This window comes from Pelmatolapia mariae, linkage group LG4, assembly GCF_036321145.2.
Source record: "Pelmatolapia mariae isolate MD_Pm_ZW linkage group LG4, Pm_UMD_F_2, whole genome shotgun sequence".
Taxonomy (NCBI): domain Eukaryota; kingdom Metazoa; phylum Chordata; class Actinopteri; order Cichliformes; family Cichlidae; genus Pelmatolapia; species Pelmatolapia mariae.
Genome location: NC_086230.1, coordinates 1006286 through 1014299, shown reverse-complemented (window position 1 = coordinate 1014299; position 8014 = coordinate 1006286). Strand labels below are relative to the sequence as shown.

Here is an 8014-nt window from a genome sequence, read left to right as displayed (position 1 = left end):
TGAACTTGGTGCCGCTTACCAACGACACAGGTTAGCGATGAATAGGATCCATGACAGATGATGTTAAAAACACACACTCAGTTCGATGAGACTACAGATGTTGCAGATATGGCCAATTTGCTTGTTTATATTGGATATGAACATCAAAGTGCAGCTCGAGAGGACTTTCTGTTCTGTAAGTCACTTCAGACAAGAACTACAGCTGAACACATTTCCCAGCTCCTGAATGCATTCGTTCAAGAGAATTGGCTGGATTGGAAAAGGTGCATTGGAGTCTACATGGATGGTGCTAAAGCCATGACAGGTCGCCACAGCGGAGTAAGCTGAATTTGGCACCAGAAATACAGTGGACTCACTGCAGTATCCATCGTGAGGCCCTCGCAGTGAAATAGACACCTGGAGAACTTAAGGCTGTACTAGACTCAGCTGTGAAAACTGTCAGCTTCATAAGGCCGATGCACTGTTTCACGTGCTCTGAGATGAGATGGGCAGTGAACATGTCCAGCTTCTGCTCCATGCAGAAGTAAGATGGCTTTCAAGAGGGAAGGCCTTTTCTAGGCTTTTTTGAATTGCACAGAGATGTTCTTACAGCACACAAACTTCCCCTTATCAGATGTTTTTGAAGACACTGTGTGGCTCAGTCAGCTTACATACTTGTCGGACATTTCTCTCGTTTAAACGAGCGGTCATAAGGGTGGTATCTGAAGAGCCATGTGTTTTCTGAGGTGGACTCACTGTGAAAAGTTTAAGAAGCACTGCCTTAAGGAACTGGTCTCATTTAATGAGTTTACAGATAATTGATTGATTGATTGATTGATTGATTGATTATACTTTATTCATCCCGAGGGAAATTGGGTTAAGGCTGCCAGCCGTGCCAGCGCCGTCTTACCCTCCAACCATACATACATTACACAAACATCACATGGGGAAGACAGGTCGGAGGGGTATAACATGGAAAAGCACAACATGAGGAAAAATAAGGAGAAAAAAAAATAACTCCCCCCAGACTGAGCTCCAACAGGGAGATCAGTTTGAGAACAGAAAAAAAAACACCTCTGCACATAGCACATGGAAAAAAAACTCTTAATACACCAAAGAAACACATGACAAGCAACAGGGGTGGGTAAAGGGTGAGAGACAGCCAATGTAGACAGTACATCCGGGCCTGCAGCCTATGCGCTGGTCTCCTTGATCCACCGTCAGCATCGGAAGGGAATAAGCGTCGAAGGCGTTTGGAGGGGGGATGAGTGTACATCTGCATGTGTATATATATGTCTGTGTGCGTGTGTGTGTGTGTCCAGAGTTCAGCTGAGACAGCGTCCTTCGCCCTGCCAGGCTAAGTAAACAGTCTTCCAGCCAACCCAGGTGGCCTTGCATAGAATGGGAAGAACAGTCTAAACACAGTCGTTATCAGGGTGTTGTTGTTCAGCTCCAGCCTTGAGACCACAGCTGGCGCCGAAGGGGTCTCCGCATGAAATGATGATGGTTTTAACTTTAGTGCGAACAACTCATAAGAATTTCAAAGCTGTTCTAACAGTCCAACACTGGTCTCTCAATCTCCCGTTGGAGAGCCGTGAGCTTTCTATGATGTTATCCAAACTTACGTTCCGTGGTGTTGTCATTCTTGTGGTCAAAGAGCCGATTCTGAGAACTCACGACTGCGGTGCGCTTCCCAAGATGTGATCAATTTGCGCCCAGAGGTGTTATTCCGAGCGAGCCCCTCCAGATGTAATCAGTTTGCACTCAGAGGTCTTATTCTGAGTATTCACGGCAGCCGTGCGGTTCTCCAAGATCTCATCCATGCTGCACTCAATGACCCATTTCGAGAAACTCACGCCTCGTCCCATCATTTCAATCCCAGCGGGCAGCCTTGTGGGGGTTTGAACAGCCGGTTCCGCTTCCTTAATTCTTTGATAAGCCAGGGCCAAGCCAGCTCCGATCAGCAAGAACCCTGTTATCATGGTTCCGAATACGTAGAGATCTTCAGCACTCAGGCTCACCCGAGCCCAGACTTCTCTTTGAAGGGGTGTCAATTGCATTCAGAGACCAGTTGATCAAATCCATAATTCCTCTTTTAGGTTTTAGAGAACAGACTGTGAGAGAGTGTTCCAGGGAAAGTAATACAAAAAACACGAGACTAGACAAGGACACAAGAGGCTAAGCAGGGAAGCTAAGGGAGAGGAGGAGGAGGAGGGAAAAAAAAGTGCGACCGCCTTCGCCAAGAGCAAGAGTAGAAGTAGAAGAGCAAGAGTAGAAGTAATTCAGGCTTGTGGAATTTCAAACAGGCGCTCCTAATACAGGAAGGTCTGGAATGGGCTCTCTGTTTAAAACATCCTAATCTCAGCTTCTGTGAGTATTACCCGTACTCAGTGCAGAGCTTAGATGAAGCTCTAACCGTCCGTGCTGCTCCCTCTGAAGGCGTGCTCGCCAAGATGGCCCTGTGGCCAAACGCTCACCTGTTATCAGTAACTAAATGTGTGCACTTGTAACTGATTGGGTTAGAATTGACTGGCCTGGACAGGTGGGCCTCAAAGACTAGAGTAAAAACCTGTTTGAGTGATGTTATAATAATATGCAGGTTTTTACTGTTTACAAAAGGTTTAAAAGGTAACGTCCACTGAAGTGATGTAGCAGGAGCAAAAGCCAAATCAAATATTAATTATGACCAAATCAAATTACTGTAATTATTAGGTTACTTTATTAAAATCACTTCATTACATGTTCCTCTTTTCTGTGTTGTCCTCTTACATTGATCAGTAACTCCATCACATAAGAACATTCAGTCACGTATGAGTTTACTTTCCTCGATGCTTCGTTCACTTTATGCTGTTTAACAGGATTTATCATTAGACTCTTTGTGGTTCCACCCTCATCTCTTTTTAATTCAAAGAAACACTTCATAACTCTGTTCATCACAATATAACTACATGTTAAAGTCAGAGATTGTCTGAGATTAGTGCAGCCTCAGTGTCTCCTGTTCTTCCCACACAGCACAAACATGCCACACTGAGGCCTGTTAGTACAATCATTTCATACGTTTTCTGATTTGTTATGTTTGTTACATTTATTCTATTCAGCAGAATTAACTATTAGCAAAATCCCATATAAATTCTGATTCTCAGTTATGAATTACAACATACTTAATCCATTCATCCATTCGCTTATCTTTTTTCAGGGTCGCGGGGGGCGGAGCCTATCCCAGCTGTTTTAGCTGTCTCCGGCGTACCCGGAGGGAACCCACACAAACACGGGGAGAACATGCCAACTCCACACAAAGATCCCAGCCTGATGGTGGAATTGAACTCAGGACGTTCTAGCTATGAGGCAACAGTGCTGACCACCGTGCAGCAAAAATACTTCTCTTATTTCTCTTATTTAAATCATGTATAATAACGGGCCAGAGATACATTTCTTATGGATGTTAAGAACTTTTACCCTTCTCGGGTGTAATGAGAGCCAATCCCACCTCTTTCAACATGCTGCCAATAGTTTGCCTTTTTACCTTTTTTATTTTGGCGCTTTACAGTGACTTTTACTAAAGGTATTGAAGTTTCTAAATTTGAGTTGTTTCTGTGTTTTCTCTTTTTTTACTCCTTGTCTGTAGTAGTGTTTGGATTTGTATGTGCATTTGCTGCAACTTATGACTGCACCACTGTACGTCTCAGCCAGCACACTCTTGAAAAAGGGATTAATCTCAAGAGTTTTTCCTTAATAAAGGTTAAATTTAGAAAAAAAGTTATGACAGATTGAGCTGTTTTATCTTTAAACCACAAAGTATTTGATTATATGTCATTATAGCGCAGTTAAACGTATTATCAGTGTGTCAGTGTAGTTGGATAGAGCATATTTTTATTTAAAAAAAAATAGAAATAGTAATCTTAAATTATTATTTACAGTTACATATAATTTGGCGTCTGTATGAAAATCAAACCAATCTTGCTCAGCGCCTCTCAGGTGACTGAAATATTAACTTTAATATATTATGTTTTGTATTTTGACATTTTTCTTCATAGAGTTTAGTGTCCAATAAGACAACTGCATGCAAATATTTCTCATAAACTGTATCAAGAGCCTGTAGATTGCATTGCAGGCACAAACAGAATGCAAGTTTATGGTTCTTACAGGGTGTTTTTCTGTTCTACTGGAGCACTCAGAGTGCTTTATGAAACGTGCCTAAGAGCTTTCTGCCTCACATCCACACTCAGAGCGTGGCAAACAGAGCACGAGCACATTTAAACACACAGTCAGTTAATTAGGTTAGCTCACTGAGTAGCACTTCTCATAGTATGGAAATTACAGAGGATGATATATGTGCACACTTACTCTACATGTACACATGCAAAGTATGCGTGTGGACAGGATCCGTGGATGAGGCATGCATATGTGTATTACTTTGTTGTGAGGATGTGTAGATGCAGACTCTTAAAACTGCCCCCTCAGCAGCTGACAGTTGCTGGGAGTCCCTCCTCTACTCCTTTCCCCTGTAAACAGGCCTCTTTCATTCAATTACAGAGTGTCACCAGCAGATGGCGCTTTCTTCACAAAAATCTTCCTCGGTATTATTGTGTCTTGTAAAATAAAGACGACTGCTGCTGTGTTTTAGCACTATAGAAGTGAAACTGAATTTACTTGAATGTCACATTATTTTGACAGCTTTTCTTAAACCTCTGTTAAAACATAAAAACTCAAAGAAAATGTTGAATAGATAAAAGTTTACAGTTTGACCATTTAGACATTTTGTACCACAAACCACCAAAACTGTTTCCAGTAAACAGTTCTTCATTCATTTCAATCTAATGTAATAAACACATTCAATGTTACTTGTTCTTTGTGAATTATGAGCACATCCTTCATTTTTTCTGTTAGGTTACAATATTTTTATTTATCTGTGAAACTTCTTTAACCTCTGCAGAGGTTAAAGTTTGAAGCCAGGAATCTCCCAGGAGTGTTATCTGGACCAGCAGCTTTCCATGTGTTAACTCTGCAAAGAGTTTTCCTCACATCAGCGGAGGTCAGACACAGAACCCGGATGTTGTGAGGGGGGATGGACTTCCTCATCACCACGTCACTCTGAGCTTCAAACCGTGCATAGAAGTTGTTCAGTGCATCTGGTAGGGAGGCAGGTATTGATGGCCTGGATGCCCTGCCACATGCACCACGTGTCGCCGCTGCTCTGATGGCTCGAGACAGTTTGTATATAAGTCAATAAATTTAGTCCCCCTCAGCGCACACGCACACGCACACAAACACACCAGAAATTGGTTTGTTGCTTCAGGACAATAAAGTGTTTTAAGTGTAACAAAATGTCAGTAAATTTATGAGAAAACAACTAATTGGTTCAAAATTTTCATTTTTATTTTAACAAACAAGCTGATTCTCATATAAGTGTTTAGTAACAATGAAATAACAGACTGCTTTTTATAGCACTTTCTACATTCACACTCCAGTGAAGCAAACTGGGTTCAGGAATACTTTGGCACACAGACCACCAACCACTAACTTTCCGATCAGCAGATGATTTGTTTATGAATTACTTGGGGGTGGCTGTGGCTCAGGTCTGTGCCTGGGCTAATACATGACCTCTGTGTGACACCACGCATGATGCATACATCTGTATCTGCAGTTGTAGAAGTTTCTGTGTGTCTGAATGTGTCTAACGGCTCTGCGTGGAACTACATCCTGGCTCCTTACATCACAAAGTGTCCTCTAAAGACACACAGACACACACGATCTCCTAACTGTTCTTTAGACATCATTCTGGGATCTTCTCTTACTCGCTGTCACTCTCCTTCATTTGACATTCCTCACCAAGGGAGTGACCCGAACTATACAATCAAACTCTTTCCTCCCTTAAACTGTTCTTGTGCCCATTTTCTGTTTCCACATGAAGGAAACAAACAGCATTCTTGTCCAGGTGTGAGAGTACACAGTGAAGCGCTGTGGGTACAGTATCCTCTGTACTCCTGTTGATTCGATAGGCAAATTGGTGAGGATCCAGTGTGGGGGAAGCATGTCTTGAGGCTTCTCGGATGAGAGGTGAAACGTCTTCAAGCACTTAAAGTCCAGACGCATTTTTCTTTCCAAGCTCCTCAGACTACGATGACCTGGATGACTGAGAACCTTCCACAGACATATTAGTTCACTAAGCCACTAAGTTAGGCTTAGCAAACAGAAAGTTCAGCACCACAGCACATAAAACAACCCATAAAGTGTGACAGCTAGTCACTGCAGTTGCTGTCGCAGACTGAGCCTGGACTTGTACATGTTTTTAGATCATCGGGTCACAAAGGCAGAGAACAGGATTGGTCCCAGTAGAAACTAGAAACAACCACAGCCACAAACCACTTCAAAATGATTCTTCTGTATGGGAAGCCAATCTAAAGTCAGCTTGGCCATTGTAGCTGTGAGAGAAAGATGGCAGATAGTTATCCTTTTTCAAACATGTATGCTAAGACCTAAGGATAAAAATGTATGCATATACAAAATGTATGCATCAGTTGATTTGAATACCTTTTAGTTTTATATAGATGATCATTTCTATGGCAGTTTTAACCCAGGAAGCACTCCCGGTCAGTCATTCTTTCTTTCAGCTCTGAAATGTCAGCTACAAATGACAAACACATTTTGTTTAAAAAACACTAATCGTTCCGATTAGTCCTGACGTTACCAGCCTGCTCACTGAGACAAACCGTCAGTGCTAATTCTCCACACATGAGAAACCGCTTTACCTTTAAATCAAAGTATTATTATAATAATGTAAATGAGTAAAACTAATGTACAACCTGTCAGAAATGTATCCTGGTTTTCTACAGTGAAACTAAACTCAGATATGAAAGATCTGAATAAATGTGCAAGCTTCTGTTTCCACCAGCTTGCATTCACTATGCTAGGTGACTCCAGCTCTATACTTCCCCAAAACAGAGCTCTGTATTTTTCTTCTTCCTGTTCTCCCAGAAACAAAACATTAAACGCCTCCCTTTAACTACACAGGAGAAAGAAAGCAGGGAATGGAGGGAAGAAGTAGGAAGAGAAAGAGGAAGATGTAGAGAAGAGAGAATGGATGCTCCTGAATTACCTCTCCATCTGTCCCACACTTTCCCTCTGTGCAGCACAGCTTCTGTATCCGAGCTTCCACTGCAGTGTGCTACATGGGGAAATCTACCTGCAGGGGAGGGGTGTCCCTTCACTCCACTTCTCCTTTAACACCTGTAAGTTGTCTCTGTGCCCCCACCAGTCTCCACTGTTAGAGGCTTCAAGTAATAAGAAAAATACAAACAGTGGTGAAACATCCAAAAATGTTGTTTCCAAAGTTGGTACATGGATATCTGTCATTCCTCCAGTTTACCAAAATAATCCAGGTTTTAACCCCCCAGTCATAAGTTCACTGAACTCGAGAAGATGCACCTCTCGTTTGTACATGAGTGTAGACCGTTGTTATGGTGACACTTATAAAGACTGAAATCCATTACAGTTGCAACACATCTTACTCACTCTTTGTTTTGCCATGATGCTCTGGTGTTTATGTCTCTGTGTGTGATTATGGATTAAACACACCTTGTATTTTAGAGGTGGTCCGTCTCCTGCTCCCTGCTGCCAGCTCTTGCAGATGATTAACTCACCTGTGAATAACTGTGTGATCAGCAGCTTCCTACTTAAGCTGGAGGACGACACCTAATAAATACCTAATTGGGTCTTCAGCACATGCAGTAGCAGTAATGTCTGTTCTGTGCAGGAAACTGGACCCTGTGAGTAAGACAGAATGGCTCAACGTTAAGTGCTCAGCACGAGTAGTAGTGCTAAAAGTACCTGTCTGTTTACAGGTTTCTGTACACGAACCACAGAAGAAACACTGTAGACAAATGAAACAATGTTGAGTCAATATCAGGCGACGTCATTGAAGCAACGTTGAAGTGTGACGTTGACCCAACATCACTCTTGCACCCATTTTTAACGTTGAAACAACGTCAGGTTTTGATGTTGAATCAATGTTGAAACCTGACATTGATTCGACGTT

At 42.2% G+C, this 8014-nt stretch overlaps 1 long non-coding RNA gene across 1 annotated transcript; it reads right to left on the bottom strand.

Moving 5' to 3' along the window:
* Window positions 1-5343: 5343 nt before the first annotated feature.
* On the bottom strand, window positions 5344-7942 carry LOC134625232 (uncharacterized). Its single transcript, XR_010093710.1, has 3 exons — window positions 7076-7942; window positions 6511-6604; window positions 5344-6401 (listed from the first exon to the last, which is right to left on the bottom strand). It is a non-coding gene; the product is annotated as an uncharacterized LOC134625232 (long non-coding RNA).
* Window positions 7943-8014: the final 72 nt, after the last annotated feature.